This window comes from Microcebus murinus, chromosome 23 (genome assembly GCF_040939455.1).
Source record: "Microcebus murinus isolate Inina chromosome 23, M.murinus_Inina_mat1.0, whole genome shotgun sequence".
Taxonomy (NCBI): Eukaryota; Metazoa; Chordata; class Mammalia; order Primates; family Cheirogaleidae; genus Microcebus; species Microcebus murinus.
Window position 1 is genome coordinate 29,898,730 of NC_134126.1, and position 22,403 is coordinate 29,921,132.

General features: G+C 52.8%; 1 protein-coding gene across 3 annotated transcripts in view; it reads right to left on the reverse strand.

Moving 5' to 3' along the window:
* Positions 1–22,403, reverse strand: part of ATP2B4 (ATPase plasma membrane Ca2+ transporting 4) — a 99,828-nt gene that overhangs the window by 64,216 nt on the left and 13,209 nt on the right. The window contains exon 2 of one of the 3 annotated variants that reach the window (XM_020284344.2): positions 22,208–22,393. The exons of the other annotated variants lie outside the window; for them this stretch is intronic. The gene's annotated coding sequence lies outside the window, so the exon portion shown is untranslated. The remainder of the gene's footprint in view (positions 1–22,207; positions 22,394–22,403) is intronic. 3 annotated transcript variants of the gene reach the window in all.

A 22,403-nucleotide genomic window follows, 5' to 3' on the forward strand; every position in this document is an offset into this window, starting at 1 on the left:
TCTGTCTGGAGAAAATGTGTTACCCTTAATCCTGGCGTCCCCGGAATGCAGAATCCATCCCCACCTCCCCAGCGCCACCGGGTGCTGCTTGGTCAAACTAAGCCAGTGCATGCCCTGGACCCCCGTCACCTACTCCTGGGAGCGTCTATCTTCCAAAGACAGTCTCACAGGGCTGGAGGCAGCGTGTGCAAGGATGTTCACTGGAGCAGCATTCGCAGTGACAGGGACCGCCCCGCCCTGTGACGGATGGGTAAAGTATGCTGACCAGGCGGCCCCGAATGTTGTGCGACCGTTAGAAACACAGACTAAATGCACACATGACAGTAATGGGGATCTTAAAAACATACTACCTGGTGAAGGAAAAAGGATGATTTGACAGTTTTTACATAAATTAAAAACACATGCATCTAAAGCAATGCTGTGCCTTTTAAGGGACACATTTGAACAAGAAGATACATATTATTAGCACATTAGAAAGCCGCCCATGGGCAGAGAAGGGAATAGAAGTAGGACGTGGGGAGAGAGGGAGCGAAGGAGGGGCCGTGCACAGACCAACGATAGTAACAGGCCACGAATCCACAGTGTGATTGACGACTCAACCTTCTGCACCTGAAGTCCAAAAGAAAAAACAAAAAACCTATCCGTCTTGGAGTGGCTGCGTTGTCTAGGATATGCTGTGCTGCTGTGACAATGACTGCAAAGCTTATCAGTCCCGGCCAGAGGCCTTCAGAAGGCAGGGAGAAGACAGGGCCCACAGATGGCCCAGCTTTCTCCAAACAGTGACCCGGGAACTGGCCCGAGGTGGCAGCCTGCTCCCCAGCACCTGGCCTGCTCAGATCCTGCTGAGTCAGAGGCCAAGACAGGAAGCCCCAGGGCATGGGCAGGGAAACTGAGTGAGAGGGAGGAAGCAGGCATGTGCCTGGGAGGGCAGCCCTCCCCCTCCCCCCCAAGGCCCCCTGGCTCCACCCTAAAATAGCACCAATATGATCAAGAAGGGAAAGGGCATTTCCCCTGGCCCAGAGCCATGGGGAAGGTACCCTCTTTCAAAGTACGTGAGTCACACTGGCCTAGGTCACCTCTGTGTTCTCCCGTGACTCAGAGGGTGTGGGGGGCGTAGCGTTGACAGCAAGCTAGAGCTCAAAAACTGCACAGGGCAACAGGCAACGCTGACCATGCCCTTCAGGTGGTTAAGAACCGGAGCCAGTTTCAGGTGGAAGGGACAGCGGCGTCCAGAAGGTCTACCGTTTAAGGAGAGGGGTGCTGGCAGCCTGTCCCGCCCGCCGGGGACATGCTCAGGATGGGGGTAGCAAGGGCGTCTGCCGCGCGCCCCCGGAACTGCCCCGGAGCTACGAGGCCACGGCGGGACGCAGACCCTGGGCAGTGGCGCTCAAGTTCTCGGCACGCACGCGCGCTGGGACCGCACAGATCGTCTTTCCTGGGGCTGCTGTGGTTTTTCCACATTTTGGTTCCAAGGAAACAAAGGGGCTTTTTAGTAGCTGGATTGGATCCTGGGTTATTTTTAGGAACAAATTTCAGCAGAGCCATGTCATGCTCACGGAGAGGGAGAGGGGTTCAAGACCTGGTTGGCCCCAGGCCTCAGGCTCTGCTGGAGCCCTCGGGGGTGAGCAGGGAGCTGCCTGGCCTCAGACAGGGGAGGCCACACCTCATCGCAGCTGCCTGTCCCCGGGGGCTCAGCAGGAGGAAGTGAAGTCACATTCCTGTGTGACCCAGACACTAGTCAGCGAGTTACACACTGGCCATCACGCCCGGCCACGCCCACGACCTCTCTACGGCCCGCGACCTCTCTCCGGCCCGTGACAGTCTCACCTGTCCAGAGTACAGAGATGCCCCCCTTCCCCTCTTTGCCTCTTCCAGCCTTCACTCAGCCCAACCGTTTCCTGGAAGTCACAGCGAGGGCTCCATGCTGGGACGATGGCATTTATTAAGAGAGCCAGCAGCGCTCCCTGACAACCTGCCACCTCTCCGCTCCTGTTCCACTCTTCCGCACCTCGCACAGCCCCCCAACAGCGGACTGGTCACGCTCCCCTGCACTCAGCTTGGCTCTCAGACCCCGAGTGAGCACCAGAATCCCCCGGAACACCGGGGAAACCTCCCGCTGCCCCCACACTCCCGCGGGTCGCTGGTTCCGGGGACCACGCTCTGAGAACACCGCAGAGGCCCCGAAGCGTTTCCGTGAACAAGCTCCTCCTCAGCTCCAGGCCGAGAGGAGAAGGCACAGGAGGGTCTTGTCACCCGTCTCCTCTGTGTACCCTCCCCACTCTCGCCCTCCCTCTGCCTGCACCGTCTCGGGGCAGCCCGTTCCCCAACAGACCCACGAGCCCCCCAAGGCAAGCCCGTCTCCTCTCCGAACGTGGGAAGATAGACCTGCGCACTCAACACGCTGCAACAGAAGCCAAGATGTATCCGGAAAGCTAAAACAAGCCACCCCGTGAGGTTCAGAGGGACACCCAGGCCCCCTCCCAGTTGGGGGACACCCAGCGCCCCCCAGGCCTGCCTGCTCTCTGCACAGGAGAGGGGACGGAGGCCCGCGTGCAGGTGAAGGGGAAATGCTCGCTCCGGCTCCTGAAATATCACTGCCCCCCGCACATCTGGAAGCCCTCCAGTCTCTCCCCTGCTGTCCCCCACCTCCGCCGCCAGGCAGAAGGGCCACCCCCCAGGGGCGCCTGCCCCCTGCTCCGAGGCCGGGGCGGCAGCTGCTGTTTTCCAGGCCGGCTGACAGGCTGCTGTAAACACTCGCTCCAGGTTGCTATGGCAAAGGGAGTGCGCAGCCCGGCTACGGTGAAGCTATTTATGTGCCTGTAATGGCAGAGTGGTCTGTTTTTTATTATTTTACTTTTAAAGTTTTCCTTTCCCAACCCCCTAAATCAGCTTTAAAAAGAAAAAGAGAGAGAGAGCCACCACGACTTTCTCAGGGTCGAAAAGAGTATGGCCAGAAAATAGAACTTACGGCCCGAGCCGGGAAGGGGAAAAGTGGGGGCGAGCTCCTTCAGAGGGAAGGTGGCGCTTCGGGGCACGTCCGAGGGGCACTCAGAAACTGGATCCGGCTTCCCTCCGCCTCAGCTCCCCGAGGCTTTCTCACCTCTCTGCCCCCAGCAGACAAAGCCATTTGTCTTCTTCCTCCCGCACTCCCAGCACCCACGGATGGGGACACTGAGGATCCCACCAGGGGCCATGGGAGGAGAGCTTCAAAGCCCCCACTGCTTCTGTGGGTGGCAGTGCCCCTCGGGCACGGGGCCTTGTCACTCTGGCTGGAGGCCTGCACAGAGCACCCAGCAGAGGTGCCCCTCAAGAGAGGCACTTCCTCCCCTTGTACAGAGAACTTTCGCCCGAGTCTTGCTCCCTGGGGAGCTTTGGGTGAAGGGATACCCCTGCACGACGAGATCGAGGATGTGTACCGGGGTGGCAAGGACGCCAAGCCAGCACCAAGGAGTCAGCATTCAAGGTTCAGATTCCTCCAGAGACACATTTGTCTCTGGGGCGCCAGGCACAAGGGGCAGGCTGTTGGCAGAGGAGGTGGGGAGGGATGAGAGATCAGTCTCCATCCGCTGGAGGGGGGCACTGTGGCCCGCTGCCTTGTTCGCTCCCCCAGCCAAAATAAAAGAACAAATAAGAAAAAAAAAAGAAATGGAGGCCAGGCGCGGAGGTTCACACCTATAATCCCAGCACTCTGGGAGGCCGAGGCTGGAGGATCAATTGAGGTCAGGAGTTTGAGACCAGCCTGAGCAAGAGCGAGACCCCGTCTCTACTAAAAATACAAAGAAATTAATTGGCCAACTAAAAATATATAGAAAAAATTAGCCGGGCATGGTGGCACATGCCTATAATCCCAGCTACTCAGGAGGCTGAGGCAGGAGGATCGCTTGAGCCCGGGAGTTTGAGGTTGCTGTGAGCTAGGCTGACGCCACGGCACTCTAGCCTGGGTAACAGAGCGAGACTATCTCAAAAAAAAAAAAAAACATGCTATAGGTTGCGAATCACTAAATGGCATGAAAGTAAGAGAAAGAGAGTCACCGTACAGAAATAGATGGTTGAAATACAAAAGATGCTGCGGGATTTTTATCATTCCTCTCTTCTCACGTTATTCCAGCTCCTTTTGGATTGGTGCACACTTACTAGTAGAAAAAAACCTCCCACTGCCAATGGAGATACTAACTAGATAAAATTGGCCGGGCACGGTGGCTCACGCCTGTAATCCTAGCTCTTGGGAGGCCGAGGCGGGAGGATTGCTGGAGGTCAGGAGTTCGAAACCAGCCTGAGCAAGAGCGAGATCCCGTCTCTACTATAAATAGAAAGAAATTAATTGGCCAACTAATATATGTAGAAAAAATTAGCCGGGCATGGTGGCGCATGCCTGTAGTCCCAGCTACTCGGGAGGCTGAGGCAGGAGGATGGCTTGAGCCCAGGAGTGTGAGGTTGCTGTGAGCTAGGCTGACGCCACGGCACTCACTCCAGCCTGGGCAACAAAGTGAGACTCTGTCTCAAAAAATAAAATAAAATAAAATAAAATAAATAAGTAAAGATAGGGCAGCGTTTAAAAGAGCACATCCTATAGAATGTTCCAGTTCCCTGCATCTCATATAAGAACTGACTGTCTCCCAGATGCCACCACGGCTCAGAAAGGCTGTAGACGAGGACAGCCCCCGCGGGGAGGAGAAAGGGCAGGAGAAGGGGGAAATTCTGATGCTCCCATCAGGGACCCACCCTTCTGCTGCCCCAGGAGAGGTTAAAGTCCTAACTGACAGCCCTGGTTAGCTCATAAACTCTTGTTGGAGAAATCAGAAGTTGGGATAGAAATCAGTCTTGGCAGCACCTTGAGGTCAAAAGAGCAGAGCCGGCATGGTTTCTCGGCCTGTCAGACCAACTGTCATCCGCGTCCCAGTCCCTGTAGGGTAGGAAGGGAGGAGGGACGAGGTAAGGAAAGGGTCCAGAGGGGCAAAGGGGTAGAGTCCTGGGCAGGTGGGTGCAGGCTGATAGAAAGGCACCAGCTGGGACCCAAGGGTACAGACAACCTGTGTGTTTCCTGTCCCAGATCTAAGGGTATCGACTCCAGCTGAGTGGCCATCACTTTGCAATAGATAAAAAAGACAGAGACACAGGCATGTCTCAGAATCCCAAGGTACAGCAAGCATCCGAAAACCATGGGCTAGAAAGAATATCCATTCAAAAGGGCTCGCATCCATAGTGATAAACACAGCGCCATTGTTGAAAGAGACAAAGGGCAGGCAAAGAGGTGACTCAGCCCCAGCTGGTCACTGTTGATGGAAGTATCTCAGGGGAGAGAAAGTGGAGGGTAACGTTTATTTTTCTTCCAAGTGAGCAGAAAGGTCATATGATCTCCCTGTCCCAAGGCAAGCCAGCGCCTGGCCTAACACGAGGAACTAATGAATGAAGCGTCTTTCTCTGCTCCAGCGTGCTTCCAATCACAAGGGAAGGAAAAGTACGCAAGTCCCACAAAGGGACTCCTTCCCCAGAGAGAACCGGGAAGACCCACCCAAGCACCACTCCTTCCGCACCTGCCTTGTCTCTCCCCCCACCCCCATTCCTTGGGCCCTGAAATCAGTAGACAGAAGGGATGGGAAGCACATGTCCCTCCCCCTCCAGAACTCAGCGTCTTAGGGATCACCCGCTCTCCCGGGAGAGGCAAAGGTAAGCAACACCCCACCGATCCCGAACTCCCGCACGCAGGGTTTTAGATGCCACTGCAGCACCTCCAAGGACAACCTGGGAGGAGTGTGGGATGGCGGCGGGAGGTCTGTAGGAAGTGGCAAAATAGGATGTTTTCCGGATTATTTTATTTCTACAGCACCAAGTTGCCAGAAGTCATGGGAACAATACCTAGAAGCAGATTTTCCACCTCCTCACTTTTCTCTCTCTATACTCCATTCCCAAGCTTCTGACTTTCTTCTTTCTTTTTTTTATTTTTTATTCTTTTTTTTTCTTCATCTTCTTTTTTTTTTTTTTTTTGAGACAGAGTCTTGCTTTGTTGCCCAGGCTAGAGTGAGTGCCGTGGTGTCAGCCTAGCTCACAGCAACCTCAAACTCCTGGGCTCAAGCGATCCTCCTGCCTCAGCCTCCCGAGTAGCTGGGACTACAGGCATGTGCCACCATGCCCAGCTAATTTTTTCTATATATATTAGTCGGCCAATTAATTTCTTTTTATTTATAGTAGAGATGGGGTCTCGCTCTTGCTCAGGCTGGTTTCGAACTCCTGACCTCGAGCAATCCGACCGTCTCAGCCTCCCAGAGTGCTAGGATTACAGGCATGAGCCACCACGCCCGGCCCTTCATCTTATTTTTTATGTACAAGATTCAAACTTTATTCTTTCATATCTACGTATATCCCTTTCCCTACCCTCTCCCTTCTAACCTAACCATCTATTTCTATCTCTTGGTCTCTCATTTTCCACGTCTCCAGGGACGGCCTAATTGGATGGAATTCAATTCTCCCTGCCACGATAATTTCCGAGACCAATCCGCCCTGTCCCAGTCCACAGTGGCTCCCAAGTGGGAGGAGCAAGACAGTGCTGAGAAGCAGGTGAGGCCCTGGTGGGGCTGCTACCACTGGCACCAACCCAGGGCCTGTCTGTGTCACTGGGGCCAAAGGGACCCAGGACAGGACTCTGTGAGCCACTGTGCACTCCCCCAAATCCACCTGCAGCTCGCCTGGCTAAGTCAATATTTGCGCAGCATCTAACTACGCTTGAAGCAGAGGCAAATCGCTAAGACTGAGGACTCAGAAGCGAGGAACCCTGAAAGAGATGGGGAAGAGGAGAGAGATGAGAATATTCCTGTGGGTTAAAAACAAAAGTCAGGATCTAGAATGCTTGGCTAAGCCCCTCAATCTAGCAGACATAGGGGAGTAGCCTGACAGAGCAAGGGGCTGGGAGACTAGACAGAAAAGGCACCCTGGGCTACGTCTGATCCCAGCTTCTTTCCTTCTTTCTTTTTTTGAGACAGAGTCTTGCTCTGTTGCCCTGGGCTAGAGTGCAGTGGCACCATCATAGCTCACCGCAACCTCAAACTCCTGCCTCAGCCTCCCACGTAGCTGGGACTACAGGTGCACCACCATAACCGGCTAATTTTTTTTTTAAATTTTTAGTAGAGAACCCCTCGCTCTTGCTCAGGCTGGTCTCGAACTCCTGACCTCAAGCGATCCTCCTCCGCTCGGTCTCCCAGAGTGCTAGGAGTACAGGCGTGAGCCACCGAGCCCAGCCTCCCAGCTTCTTTCAATGCTCCTAAGGAAGTTGAAGATTGGCGAACTGAACATAATAAGCTAGTCCTACCCAACTATAAGCTGCAAGACGGCTCCACTGTCCCACCTTGGTTCCACTCTGAGCCTACAGGACTTGGGTTGGGAATAGGAATACAGAGGCCAAAATCCAACCCCTTGGTGACAAAGCTCCCTCCCTCTACCTCTCTCCACCACTACGAAAGGATCCGCAGAGAGGCCAGGGTAGGAGTAGCAACAGGGCCTAACCCTGACCCAGCACAGTCAAACTTTCGTAGGAATTTCGCACCATTTGCCTAAAATTCGCTTCTGCATAAGTGTGCCAGCGCAAGCTTCCCCCAGATCCTCCAGCCTCACACAGCCTGGCAGCTGTTCCAAATTAGCAAGGTCGCCACCACCAGAGGACGGTCCTTTCCGGTGTGGGGTGGGGTCAGTGCCCTCCCTTTAGGGTTTCGGCCACCGAGCCCTCCCTCTGCGGGCAGCCCAAGTCCTCAGGGAAGCTGAGGACACGCCATGCTCTCTTCCCTCCCTCCCTCCGACAGCTGGCCCAAGAAAGAGCGCTGGCCTCCATGGGGGGAAGTCCCCGGCGGCGAGGCTATGGAAACTTTGCCGTCTAAGGCTGTGGAATTCTTCCACTGGGCTCCTGCAATTAATCATCGCGGCTCCACGGATTCCCAACTTGGGGCTTTAAAAGGTAGCGCCAGACCAAGAAGGACAAACATGTCAAAGAGAAGAAAAAGAAAAAAATAAAAGAAAAAGTTGGTGTCAGCTAAAAGATAACCACCTCTGACACTAATCTACTGAGCCATCCTGAGAAGGGGAGAGAAGAAAAGAGTACCAGGAAAATGAGTAGAGACCACAGTCCAGAATGTTCTTCCCGGTTCCCAGCTAATGCCACCCGCAGCCACACCCAGACCTTGCAGAGACCCTGGCTCCCACTGCTGACCGCCTTGTAAAAAGAGGCATCTCGGCGTCGGCTCGTGTGCAACTTCCTCCTGTTAGCAGATCGGTGGCTGCTGTCCCCCTTTGGGAAAAAAGTGCCCGAGAGCTCACGGCTGTGAGTACGAGGTTTTGGAACATTAACTCCCAAGATGGTAGAAGTGGCCTCTTAGGCCAGGTTGCCATAGTTTCCAAGAGAACAAACAGAAGTTTGGCCCTATAGAGGGGTAGGAGGGGAACTGCCTTTTCCTTCCTAAGGGAATAGTTTCGAGAGCCAAGACAGGAGGGGGATACGGCAGAACCAAGAGAAGGTGACAGAGCGAGGGAAGGAAAACGGACAGTCTCCGGAGCTCCCGTCCTTCCTGCTAAGCGGAGGGCGGAGAGGCCCATTTGTAGGACGCTAAGGCCCTATTCGGCAGGTGGGGCAGAGCTAGGGAGTTAATAAGAAGATGAGCAACCTCTCTCCTACGTTAAATGTCTACCCAACCAAACCTAGGAGGCGGGGACAGCAGAGGCCAACACTCGGCTGCACTGGGAAAGTCGGGGACCTCAGCGGCTCTGAGCTTCGCCTGCAAGAAGGCAGGCGAGGCAAGAATCCCCAGAAGTGACGTACAGAGCTGCTGTCCCCCAGAACGGAGGCCTGCCCACTGTCCACCCCCTACACTGGCACCTGTGCACGGCCTTTCCAGGTCCCCCAGTCAGGACTCTTCCAACCCTTGCTCCAAAGGAGCCAGACCCGGTGGAGCATCGCAAAGCGCCAAAACGCTACCGCGTCCTCCCAGCAGGAGCTGTCAGCGACACGCGGCCACCTGCCCGAGGAATCCCCGCTCAGACTCCCGGGCAGCTCCCTGCGGGTCCTGGCCGTACTCTTGGATGCTTCCTCCTGAGCTGGGGCCAGCCTGGGTCACGCTAGAGAGGAGGAAAGGAGAGCTGCTCAGGCCTCTGCTACACCCAGAAGCGGGGACCGTGGGCCCCCCGGCGGGGGAAGTGCCACTTATGCCCTGCTGCCTTCTGGAAGCGGAGAGGGGCCAGGACTGGCTGACCATAAGCCAGGAGGCAGGGCAGACTTAATTATGATTTTGTCACTAGTAACCATGCTAGTGCCAGTCAGTTCCTGGCCTTTCCAGGAAGCAGGACCCCTGCTTTCCCCGCCGACTACATCGACACTCACGGAATCCCATAATCATAGCCATGCAAGGGACTTTGGGAAAGGTCTACTGCAACCCCCCTCACCGTGCACTTTAGCCCCTGTGAGCCAGATTGTGCTGGGCACTGGGCACAAAGGCCGCACGATTCAGACAGGAAGGCAGGACACAGGCTAGTGATGCAAAGAAATCTGTATCAGGCGTCAAGGGACAGGCGGAAATATCTCCCAGACCTGCTCACCTGTGTGCGTCCCAAACCTCTGCTGCGGGAGACAGCTCACTCCCAACGTGGGCCTCCCCGCAACGGGCTCGGCCCCACAACCTGAGCAAAGGGGGCTTTCTGACCTCTTTCCGGAGCTGCCACATACAGCTGTGTGGCGTGTGCCGTGAACGTGGGCGCCAGGTAAGGAGGTGGGCGGGACATGAAATCCACCCTAAGTTTTGCCAGACGGGCCTAGCACCCATGGGCTATATTCACTTTCCTAAAATCCTTAAAAGGTACCTTGTGGGCTGGCAGCTGCACTTAACTGTCAACCTGGCACATTCCCTTGGGTCACCAAGCGCTAAGAAATATCTAAGGAAGAAAACCAGGAGTGAAGCCGATTTGACCAGGGGATGCGCTAGACGCAGGGCCGCAGATACCTGAGCAGCCGGCCCCCCCGGGCCCAGGCCGGAGCTGCCCACCCTCGGCCGGGCTCCTGCCCCTACAGCTCACTGTGGCAGCTGTCCTACCACAGTCCTTCCCAAGGAGCACTGGTGGCCTCAGTGTACCCCCCTCCAAATCCACTCTTCCTAAGCCTTAGTTTCCTCATCTGGAAAAGAACATAGATCAAAAAGTAATCTATCTCAGCGGTGGCTCATGCCTGCAAACCTAGCACTCTGGGAGGCCGAGGCAGGAGGATTGCTTAAGGTCAGGAGTTCAAAACCAGCCTGAGCAAGAGCCAGACTCTGTCTCTACTAAAAATAGAAAGAAATTAATTGGCCAACTAATATATATAGAAAAACTTAGCCGGGCATGGTGGCGCATGCCTGTAGTCCCAGCCACTCGGGAGGCTGAGGCAGGAGGATCGCTTGAGCCCAGGAGTTTGAGGTTGCTGTGAGCTAGGCTGACGCCACGGCACTCTAGCCTGGGCAACAAAGCGAGACACTGTCTCCAAAAAAAAAAAAAAGTAATCTATCTCATATGAAAGTTGGGAGGGCGTGCAAAGGCCCACCGCCCTCGGATGAAGACAGCGCATGTTGAGAAGCTGTTTTACCGTGGAGGCGAACCACCTCTGCCCCAGCCTCCCGGAGCCTCTGGCCGCCTTGCTCCCGCACCTGCCCATCCTGGGGCTGGAGCCCCGGTTCTCTGGGCCAGGAAGACAAGGGTCCTCTCTGACCACAGACTTCTCCAGAATCTCTAACTTCTGCAGCTGCATCTGAGGCATTTATCTTTCCGAGGTTCCTTTCTAAGTGGTGTCAGCGAGACTGAACAGAACGACAGAAAAGGTTCATGAGAGTAAAAGAAGGTTGCGGCAAGAACTCACATTTGGGTGACGCTTCCAGTTTTCAAAGCACTCTGATGTGTGATCTTTGTGGCGATCTCTTAAGATAGACAGGACTGGCAATATTATTCTTTTACAGATTTTGTAACGCAAGGGCTTAAGGGTGAAGTGACTCACTGGGTCACAGCCACGTGACCACAGGCAGAGCCTAGAAGCAGCGAAGGCACCACGCTACGAGCTCCCAGGCCCTCCAAAGAAAGCGGAGAGGAACGGCAACAAAAGAACAGCAGAGCAGCCTGCGCGACATGGTCGGGCATTGCAGGCCCGGCCCAGGACATCGGAGCTGGGGATTCCCGTCGGATGAGCTCAGGGGATGACTGTTTAATAGGTTCTCCTGTTTCCTCCCGGAGGGAACTGTGAGACATGCTGAGCGTGTGTGTGACGTCCGTGTGTGTCATCTGTTTGGGCCACGGACACCTTGAAGGTGCAGACTGCGGTCTGGATGGCGTCTGGACAGGGCCTGGCATGCTGCAGGGGTGTGAACGGGAGGGGAACGACATCGGGTGCAGGAAGCTTAAGAGAAAGGAAGGAAAGGGGCCTTTCCCTTAGGGAGCTCTCAGTCCACGAAAGTCTAAATAAAGACAGGACACACGCGTACGGAGGAGTCCTTCAACTGCAGCCCGGCGCATAGCGAAACGCTGGGGTGTGTCGAGATCAGAAACGGCAAAGACCGACAAGGGGAAGAAATGCAAGAAACAAAACCAAACAAAACCCCAAAAACCTAAACAAGGGGGAAAAGAGTTGCCCTGGAGTCTGAAGACCCTTTGCCTACAGCGCTGAAGTCAGAGAACTCCTGGGGTGAAAACAGGCTCTTCCTACGGGAAGGCAGGCAAAGGCCAGGTGGTGGCCCCAGTCACTCCCCTCCAGCTGACACCCCTGGCTACAGGTGACTCCGTGCACCTGAAATGCCTCTCGGGAAAAGAGACCGCTGGAAGCAGGAACCCCAGAAGCAGCGTCACAGCGGCGCTCACAAACAGCACGCTGGGCTGCACCCTCCCTCCACCTTCCCGGAGGGTGACCCCCTCAGACCCTGCTGCAAGGAAAGCGCAGGCTGCTCTCTCCAGAGAAGTCTGGGTGAGGGAGGGAGTGCCTCCCCGCGCAGATGAACAAAGTGTGGCACGTCCATACAGTGGAACTGTTATTCGAGGAAGGAAATTCTGACATCCGCTACAACATGGATGAACCTTGAAGACATTTAAGCCAGTGGCAAAAGGACAAACGCTGTATGCAGTACCGAGAATAGGCAAATTCATGGAGACAGGAAGTAGCGTTACCAGGGACTGGAGGGAGGGGGAGGGGGATTATTGTTTAGCAGGTACAGAGTTTCTGTTTGGGATGATAAAGAAGTTCTGGAAATGGATGATGGTGATGATAGCATGACATTATGAATGTACTTAATGCCACTGATCTATATACTTAAAAATACTTAAAATGGTATTTTTTGGGGGGGGGGAGGGGGATAGAATCTCACTCTGTTGCCTGGGCTAGAGTGCTGTGGCGTCAGCCTAGTTCACAGCAACCTCAAACTCCTGGGCTCAAGCAATCCTCCTGCCTCAGCCTCCAGAGTAGCTGGGACTACAGGCATGCGCCACCACGCCCAGCTCATTTTTTCTATATATTTTTAGTTGGCCGATTAATTTCTTTCTATTTTTAGTAGAGACGGGGTCTGGTTCTTGCTCAGGTTGGTCTCGAACTCCTGACCTTGAGTGATCCTCCTGCCTCGGCCTCCCACGGTGCTAGGATTACAGGCGTGAGCCACCGCGCCTAGCCGGAAGGTCCTGCCTTGATGTTGGTGGCTGCTGACTGATCAGGGTGGTGGCTGCTGAAGGCTAGGGTGGCCGCGGCAATTTCCGAAAATAAGACAACAATGAAGTTTGCTGCATCAGTTGACTCTTCCTTTCATGAAAGATTCCCCTGCAGCATGCAGTGCTGTTTGATAGCATTTTACCGAGTAGAACTTCTTTCAAAACTGGAGTCCATCCTCCCAAACTCTGCCACTGCCTCATCAACTACATTTATGTAATATTCTAAATCTGTTGTCATTTCAACAATGCTCACGGCATCTTCAGGAACAGATTCCATCTCAAGAAACCACTTTCTTTGCTCATCCATAAAAAGCAACTCCTCATCATTTTAAGTTTTATCGTGAGATTGCAGCAATTCAGTCCCATCTTCAGACTCCACGTCTATGAATAATTCTAGTTCCCGTGCTGTTCCCACCACACCTGCAGTTACTTCCTCCACTGAAGTCTTGGACCCCTCAAAGTCATCCATGAAGACTGGAATCAACTTTTGCCAAATCCTACTAATGTTGATGTTTTGACCCCTCCCACGAGTCATGAATATTCCTTTTTTGTTGTTGTTCCTGGAGCTTCCCCTACATGAAAATGCTCTCATTTTTTTTTCTTTAATTTAAAACATTTTTATAGCTGGGGTCTTGCTACGTTGCCCAGGCTGGACTTGAACTCCTGGGTTCAAGTAATCCTCCTGCCTCAGCCTAGCTAGGATTACAGGCATGTGCTGCTCTGTCTACAAATGTTCTTTTTTCCTTTTCTCTTTTTTTAGAGATGCGGTCTTGCACTTTAGGCTAAAGGGCAGGTGCACCATCATGGCTCACTGCAGCCTCAGACTCCTGGGCTCAAGTGATCCTCCCACCTCAGCCTCCTGAGTAGCTGGAACTATGGGCATGCACCTGGATAATTTTTGAATATTTTAGAGACAAGCTCTCACTATGTTGCCCACAGTGTTCTCAAACTCCTAGCCTCAAGTGATCCTCCCACCTTGGCCTCTTCTTGGATTACAGGCGTGAGCCACGGTGCCTGGCCAAGAATGACGCATCTATTCTGGAAGTTTTTCAATTTACTTTGCTCAGATCCATCAGAGGAGTTACTGTGTATGGCAGCTTTACAAAATACATTTCTTAAATAATAAGGCTTGAAAGTTCCTTGATCCACGGGGTGCAGAATAGATCTGGGAGCCAAAAGAAAACAGCTTGGGGAGGAACTCAAACCCCTTCTCTCCGAGACTTCTGGGTCCTAAAGTGGAGACCAGCCCCACCCAGGCAGGGAGGGAGGGCCGTGAGCGAGGGAGGCCAGGGAAGAGTGACCGGCGGCCTGGGAGCTGCCCTGCGCAGGAGACCTCAGCTGCATCGGGAGCCCGGGGCGGGGCAGCCTTGCCAGAGGTCGCTCACCCAGGTCTCCGCCTGCCTGGCTCCCGCCCTCGCTTCGGGCCCGCCAAGTTGCGACCTGCAACCTGGGCGGGGACGAGACTCAATCGGGGCTCCCAGCTGGGTCCAGGGGCAGCTGGGGAAACTGCCTCAGCTCCTGAGGCCAGGCTTAGCACAGAAACCCAAAGTGAGGTGGGCCGGCTCCGCCCCAGCAGCAGCGATTGCTCAGAGGGGTCAGGTGACTCGCTGCGGGCCCAGCCACACACGCAGCCCCTCGCCCCCCAGGACCCTCATCCTTCCCCCCATCACACCTGCGCCACACCTGGGCTGGACACAGGGAACCCTTCCAGTTCTCGCCCCGCCCTTCACCTGGCCTCCCTTAAACAAAACCCTGTGGCTTCCGCAGCTCAGCCAACTTCTCAGCACAGCTTCCTCCAGAAAGCCTCTGCTGCCCGGCTGCCAGCACCCCTGGGAACAGGGCCTGGCTCCAGACTTCCCGAGGCGTGCCTGCTCGGTGAGCGTCCACTGATCCACGGGCACACGCCAGAGGGGCCAGAGGACCGGGCAAAAGCTGGGGTGATTCTGGGCGGTGAGCATGGAAGCTGCAGTTCACATCAAGTGGAAGGGAAGGCAGGCCGTGATGCATCTGGCATGCTCCAGCGCAGGGCATCACAGGGCAGTACAAGTGAGCGTTCCCTAGCCCTCGCTCGGCAGTCTGGGATGGGGGAGTAACCTAGAGCACACTCCACTGAGCACATGGGGACCCTGAGCCACACACTGGGGAGTGTGGCCTGCCTGGTTGGGTACAAGTGGCCTCAAAGTTTCTGGTCTGTAAAGCGCAGTGCTTTTGACTTTTCAAAGCACTTCTGTTCAGATTCCATACTCTCCCCCCCACCCCAGATCATCAGAATGATCCTTTGCGGTTAGAAACAAATGACAAATGAGGAAACTGGGGGTCAGAGGTTAAGTGACTTGCTCAGGGTCACACTGCTAACTTGCTCAAGACTGGAACTAAATTAAGGGACTCTTTTTTTGTTTTGTTTTGTTTGGAGACAGAGTCTCACTCTGTTGCCCAGGCTAGAGTGCCGTGGCGTCAGCCTAGCTCACAGCAACCTCAAACTCCCAGGCTCAAGCAATCCTTCGGCCTCAGCCTCCTGAGTAGCTGGGACTACAGGCGTGCGCCATCACGTCCGGCTCATTTTCTCTATATAGTTTTAGTCGGCCAATTAATTTCTTTCTATTTTTGGTAGAGACGGGGGTCTCGCTCTTGCTCAGGCTGGTTTCAAACTCCTGACCTTGAGCAATCCTCCTGCCTTGGCCTCCCAGAGTGCTAGGATGACAGGCGTGAGCCACTGCACCTGGCCAAAGTACTCTTTTTAATGCCCCAAGATTCTTACATTTTTCACCTACTTTGAGTGTGTCACACTCACTTTCCCATTCTCCAGCATGGAGAGAAGCCACCTACTCCAGACAAAGGGCTTAAAGTTTACAGGAGCTGGAGAACCGCCTTCCAAACCTCAGAGGAGTAAGGAGGGACTTCCTCGGTCGAGAGTCTTCATCTACGTATCTGTAGGTACTCTACAGTATACAAAGCACTTTCACATCCATTATCTCAAGTGATTCTTGTAATAACCCTGCAAGGTATTCAGGATTACAGTATCTGATATTTTAAAGACAACGAAAGGCTAGAGTGTAGCTGTTAAGTGGCAAGTCCAGTGAGGAACACCCTCTTCTCTTCCTGTGTCATTTTTCTTGCAGGAGGTTCTGGGGTTACCAATGCAATAAGCAAGAATCCTTTGTTAGCTTTCTGGGCTATTGCAAAAAAAAAAAAAGAATATACTCTCTATTCATAATGGAAACCTACAGCATCTCCCTCTATTTTTGTCATCTACCTCCCCTAGGTGCCCGGGAAGGGGGAGAGTGGAGGGGGGATGGGCTATGGGCACAGAGTGGCCAAAGGCTTTCCCAGAGTGACACAGCAAGGAGGTACCGGCTCACGGGTGAGCCAGGACTCCATGTGCTGGCCCTCGATCCTGCACTGGACTTGTGTCAACATTCCTTAGGCAAGTCTGTATCTGTCATGGAGGACTCTTTGTCATTCTTGAATTTACAGCAGCCAGTTGGTTCGGCCTCCAAAAGACTAGCACTTCAGGCTGTCATTGCAAAGCATCCCAACTGCCGAGGGGTGTCCAGTGGCCAACCACACGGGACTCTCCATCCCCATAATATATACCCAACACATTTTTTTTTTTTGCCCCAAGCCCTACATTTGCTAATTATCTTTTGGCTGGTGACAGCCTCCCGATCTCCCTAACTCCTTTCTCTCTTGTCTCTTCCTGTTCTATTCTCGGATGATTTCTTTTTTTTTTAAAGAAAGAGTTTCGTTTCTTTAAAAATATAGCTGCAGATGAAATATACTTAGCTTCTCTTTCACACATATGCATGTTAGAGAAGGACGGCAGGAAAGCTTTAGGGTCTGCTCCGACCACGGGCCAGAGGGAGAAACCAAACCAGCAGACGGAGCGGCCTCTTGGCCGTTCACGAGTAATCCCACTCACAGGTTTATAGGGAGCTTTATGTAGGGTGTCCCACGTCTTCTTCCAGAAAGCCTGGCCTTTGGCTGAGCCTGCGCAAAAGCCACTTTGCATTTTAACTGCCACTTCAGACATGAGTTGGCCTGCTCGCCTTCTCCTCCCTTCATGTGGGATCCAGACACAGGGAGGGAGGCGTTTCCCACAGGCAACCCAGCACCTCCCAGCCTTCTCCCCCTCTGATCTCTCATCCCAGCCCAGACCCCTGTGCCCCGCCCAGGCTGGCTCCCGAAGGTCAGGTCAGCTCTCAAGGCAAGCTGCGGCTATCCGCGTCTCTATTTCATTTCTAAAACCGCACAGACATTTTGCCTCTGGTTGTCTGCTATTATTGGATGTCATTGGACTATGTTTGGGGCTGACTCGTAACCAATTCCTCAGGAAAGTGCTCATGCTATATGATAGTGAGTAGGAAATACATCAGATCAAAAGTTCAATGTGCAACGTGTTCCCAATTTTGTCAAAAAAAAAATGTATACACTCACCCACTTAAATAAATAAAAGGGAATACAACAAAATATGAACAGTTATCTCTAGACTTATGGAAATTTTATTTTTCTCATTAGCCTTTTCTGAATATTCCAAAGTTTCTAGAATGATCTTGTGCAGAAGCAGTACAGAGCTCAGACGCTGAAGTAGGAGAGGCATGGTTTGAATTCCACAGCTATCACTTAGTAGCCGTGGGAACATGGATAAAGTATTTTATCACTCTGAGCCTTAGTTTCTTTTTTTGAAATCGAGGATTGGATTGGAATGACACCTTCCTTATAGGGTTGTCATGAGAAAGAAATGAAGTCATGCAACTTTAGCATTTGTCTTGGTGCCTGATACATATACTACGTGCTCAGCAAATGTGAGATACTTTTATGAATTGCTTTTATACTCAGGGAAAAAGTAAATATCCTTAAGCAAAAAGAAACACTTTGCTAAAAATTCACCTTTTGGATTAAAGTACATTAGAAAAACAGCAAAAGCCCTCCTGAAAATGTAGTATCTCTGAAAGTGACTGGGGTAAGAATGAATATAAAATAAAGTGGGGCTTGGCTATGTCACTGTTCATATGAAAAGGGAAATATTAGAAGGGAAAGTTGTCAAATGAGGAATGATGACTGAGAAATACAACGTTGATGAAAGAAAATATAGATGCTATTTGAAAGGAGAAATCCCTACAAAAATAGCTAGATGAGGCTGGGCGTGGTGGCTCACGCCTGTAATCCTAGCACTCCTGGAGGCCAAGGCGGGCAGATCGCTCAAGGTCAGGAGTTCAAAACCAGCCTGAGCAAGAGCGAGACCCCACTCTACCAAAAGTAGAAGGAAATTAATTGGCCAACTAAAAATATATAGAAAAAATTAGCCGGGCATGGTGGTGCATGCCTGTAGTCCCAGCTACTTGGGAGGCTGAGGCAGGAGGATTGCTTGAGCCCAGGAGTTTGAGGTTGCTGTGAGCTAGGCTGACGCCACGGCACTCTAGCCCGGGCAACAGAGTGAGACTCTGTCTCAAGAAAAAAAAAAAAAGCTAGATTAGACCACAGAATGACTGACTGAACTATAAAGCAACATGCATAAGACAACGGTACAAACCAGAAAGTGGAAGAGCTGGCGAGTTGGGTAAGCAGGGATGACCTGCCGGGACAGTTGTTGGGGGAGAAACAGCCTTGGCTTAAACAGAGGCAGAGGTCAGCCCCCACTTAGACGAGGGATTTGGGGGATCGGGAGTGTATGGATCGGGCCCTGCCTGGGGAGCTCCGAAACGCGCCTGTTCACAGCAGCACGGCATGAGGCAAGCTGAGGAAGCCAGCAGGAGAACGTGCCGTCAGCGATCTGAATACAGCTGGGGGCCTGCCCTGTTTTGTGCCAAAGACACGAATGCAGGCTGGACACCAGAAAGAAACAAAAAGGGAATTGCCATCGTCACCAAGGTTCCAAACGGAGCCCGGCTCGCCTCTCTAGCTGGGAATGGTGGCCACGTAAAGTAAGCAGAGGGGGCCTGCAGGGAGCCTCAGGAGCCCCCAGCATGAGCCTGAGCAGGGGGAGGTAAAGGTAAAGCTCCCCCTGACAAGGGCTCAATAATCCTGGGTGGCCCAGTCCCCAAGCAAAGCATCCCGGGGCACTGGCCACTGCTTCCTTCCACACCTCTAAGTCACCAGCTTCCCAGGAAGATGCCCCAGTCTCATTGGATCCCAGGGCTGTCACCCCCTCCCTGAGTACCCTTGCCTCTGCCCTTAGAAGTTTCACTTTCCCTGTTCTAGCTTTGCACATGCAAATGCCCGCAGAGACCAGGCAGGCAACAGACGAGAGGAGCAGGCGGAGCACGCGGCTACCCGGAGCGGAGGAGACTGCAGCTCACGAGATGGTGCACGCTCGAGATCGTGCACGCTCGTCTGGAGGGGCCGCAGTTACTCAGCTCCTGCTGACCGTTGCCATGGGGAAAAAGGTAGGCCAGTATTGTCAAGAGCTTCTGGTCTGGGGGAAGAAGCAAGCAATTTGGATTTCTGTGAAATCTTACTTTTAAATTTTGGTACCCAACTATAATTAATCTGCAGGGTTATTTGGGTAGGAGGCAGCAGAGGATTTTAGAGTCGAAACGTCCTTGAAGTACATTTAACCCAAACTATTCATTTTATACATGAACCAACTGAAGTCCAGAAAGATTCAGCGATTTCTCAAGAGCGATAGCACAACTCGAATGGTTCAAATCCCACGTCTCCCAGCGTCTAGTCCAGAACTCACTTCTCTAGACCACCTGCCTGTCATTAGGAAGCCTTTGCAATTATTCAGACGTGAGATGACGAGGCGGGGAACAAGGGGATGTGGCCCTGGGAAGGAAGAAGGTAAACTTTGCTGTGGTCTTAACCCTAAAAAAAAATTTCTCTTTGTTTATTCATTTAATCACCTATCCATTCATCCATCCATCTATCCACACTTTACTGATCCTCGTTCTGCAAGCCAAGGACCGTGCTAAGTAAACACGGGGTACACAGATGACTAAGCCATCACTCTCCTTGCAAGTAGCTCACGGGCTGGGGAGTGGGCCCAGCAAAAACACTGCAGCCAGAACCGACAAGTCACTGCGTCCCAGCAACCACCTGCCATGGCCTGTTCACGTGAACTCTCAGCTAATATTCTCACCCTCGTCTGTAAGCCAAAGCATCTCCTGTCACTGAATGCCATCCCTGAGACCCTGGGAGGGAACTGGGGAATTTCTCCCACTCCAAGAGAGCCCGGAGCACTGAAGTGATCCATAGGCAGCAGGAGCAAGACCCGCACTCAATGCCAAGCCCCTTCCAGCTAAGGGAAGGCAAGTTCTGGTTCATGCCTTACCTTGGCCAAGCTGCCACTTCATGTCAGCCAAAGCCTCTGTGTGGGTGTGTGCTGGGGACAGCAGGAGAGATTCCACCCTGGGACTCTCCTGTCCTTTTAACCAGTGGGCTGCTCAATTCCAGTGGCAGCTAGCAGTTGATCTGAGTGACCAAATGGCAACGGTACCCTTGGGCCACAGCTTCTACAAAAGCAAGTGGAGCATCGTGGCCCAGTCTGACTCCCTCCAAGAGATTTCCCAGCATTGGCTCCTGCAGCGCCTGCTCCCCGGGGAGGAATACAGGGCAAGAGCAGACAAGGCGAGGTGGCTGCAATGCTCCACCCACCGCTCTGCCTATTTTGCCAGGATTCCTGTTGCTCAAGTATCAAGCAAAGCCCTAGAGCTGGCACCAAGAGGGTAATCTGTCATGTGGAAATGATGAAGCCCCCCTGGGCAGCCCCTGCAGGCCCCTGGTTGGAGGGTCGCAGGGGGCTGGGGCCTCTGGGTCTTTCAGTTACGGGGAGTTAATGGCCTATGACCATTTTATAAATGCACTGAGCTCAAAGGTTATCAAGGTGCAGGTGGGCAGGCTGGTGCCAGGATCCACAGAGAAGAAAGGGAGAAGTGGACTGACAAAAGAGGAAAACATTAAAATTTGATGATCACTTACTATGGGCCAGGCACTGAGAACATGTATCACTCTTTACTCATGCATATTCCCATTTTCCAGAGAAAATTGAATCTGGGAACCTAAGCGATTTGTGCACTGGGAGATAATGAGCTATGTCCCTTTTATAAGGGGTCGCATAGCTGGCCAGGCAGACTTACAGTCTGTTCCGTCTGACTCCCCTAAACCTGTGGTCTCAGCCAACACCGTCTGCTGGGCCTGGAAGGCGATGGGGTGATTTGGGACACAGGGCATTGTTAAAGAGAAAGGCATGGAGCAGGATTCAGGATTTGGTAATCTGACCTCTGGGGCTAAACATTCTTTTCTCTATCACTATGGGACCTGAGTATCCTGTTTCCTAGTCCCAGTAAGTGGATTTTCCAGTGTTAGGGAAATCTCCCCTCGCCAGGCTAAATGTCTTAGGTCAGATGTACGAACAGGAAACACAGATCTAGGATCATACTTTCCTTTAGACTTTTCTACGTTGCTGCTAATGTCCCCATCAAAGCAGACTGTGGGGGTTAGGGGCAAGAAGCACACCTGGAGGGTTACCCCACTTATTTCAGTGGCCCATTCTCCAAGAACATTACCGTTTTTCCTCTGACTTCGGGAAGCCCAGGAGTGCGGAAGTTACCAAAGCAAAATGTACTAGACAATTTTTTATTGAGCACTTACAATGGGCCAAGTGCTATTCTAGGTGCTTAGGATACATCAGTGAGCAAAAAGATTAAGATCCCTGCCTTCAAGAAGCATGCATTCCAGGAGACTCAAAGTGAAACAATCTTTTGGGGGAAGCAGTGTTGTGTAGTAGAAAGGCCGTGAGCTTTGGCTGTTGTGACATATTTGGCCAGATGGGCCTGGCCAACTATCAGCCCCAACCCTAACCAGCCAGATGACCTCTGGGCAAAGCACTTAGCTCACTGTTTGCTGTCTTATCTGTAAAATGGGGACGGTAACATGTTGTAGGGGTGTTGTAAGGGTTAAAGGTAATGTGTATAAAGTGCCTGACCCCACAGATCCTGGGACAACATGCATGCCCTCTTCTTCAGGGGCTTCAACTGGGGCATTAGCCCCAAGATATCAGAGAGACAGATTGATGCGGTGAAGAACACAGTCGTGGTTTTGAATCAACCTAACTAAGGTCAATGAATTTTCCCTCTAGAAACATCCGCTCCCACCCACAGTCCCTGTGCAAGAGACAGACCTGGGTGGCCGTGTTTGATCAGTCTCCACTGCCCTGCAGCAGGCCACAGACCACTGGAGCCAGGTGGACATCAGCTCTAAGCTGTCACCAGCCACTCTTAGCATTTGGACAGAGAGGCCGAGTTAATTTTCTCTGGAGAGCCAACGGGAAGGCCGCATAGACTTGGAGGCTGAACCCGCTGCTGGTTAACCACTATGGGGCCTGTGCATGTGGTCGAGGAGAGCAGCCGTCTGCGGGGAAGAGAAGGCCGCACCCCAGGGAGAAGGCACAGCCCACGTGGCTCCACTTCCCACCCCTCGCTTCTGTGCCATTTCCCCGAAGCCTTCTAATCAGGCCTCCCTTCACTTTTGCTTCTGTGAGTAGGCTTCTCTTCTCACAACCAGACGATCTCTAAGACAAATCCTGTACCTGTCTCAGAAGGTGGTTGTTGTGACATAGTTTGAAAGCAGCTGGCATTTAGTCGACATTCAATAAAGGTGTCGAGACTCTCCACGTTCTTGTCAGCCAGTCACTCAGCCACGGAAGGAGGGAATCCGTAAGCGGGCTGCCTAGGGCTGCACCCGAGCCTCACGTTTTATGAACATCTTTATTCACCTGCAAAATG